Here is a 682-nt window from a genome sequence, read left to right on the forward strand (position 1 = left end):
TGCTGAGGGAAGTTGGAGAAGCCGATGAGGATGAATTCAGACACCATGCTGTAGTTCTGACCAGACGAGGATGCTGTACCTGGGGAGATCAGAAAGAGAATCAACAATGGTTAAAGCATAGGCTCTGATGTAGATCAAATGGAAATTTAAGAGCTGTGTACTATTTTAAATGTTCTTAATTTATCTGGGTGTCACCATCGTCATCAGTAAAATGGGTGAAATCATAATACTTCTTACTATTCAGTCTTGCAATAAAGATAAACTGAGATTAAGTGCTTACATATATCAAGTGCTTAAGACATAATTTGGCCACTGGGTTCTCATTAGAATCTTTTCTTTCAAAAGTAAATTGTAAAATAAATTCAGAAATATTTTTAATTGAATAGTTCAAACATCAAATATCAAAGTTTTAGGGTAAAATAATACTGGAGTTAAATATACAAATTTAGATATTTTATTAAGAAATGTTTTCTAGGAAAAAAATGTGCTTAAATAAAGTCAAATTAGGTTATTGGAAAAGATTAATAAGATAGAGAGACAGGAAGAGAAGGTACTAACAACAAAACATGAAATTAAAATTAGGAAGTAAATATAAATATAATGAATATTGGAAATTAACAAAAATAGTAAAACAGTATGTCAACAAATACGAAACTCTAGATGAAATGAATGAACTCTTAAA

This window comes from Bison bison, unplaced genomic scaffold, assembly GCF_000754665.1.
Source record: "Bison bison bison isolate TAMUID 2011002044 unplaced genomic scaffold, Bison_UMD1.0 scf7180017863978, whole genome shotgun sequence".
Lineage (NCBI taxonomy): Eukaryota > Metazoa > Chordata > Mammalia > Artiodactyla > Bovidae > Bison > Bison bison.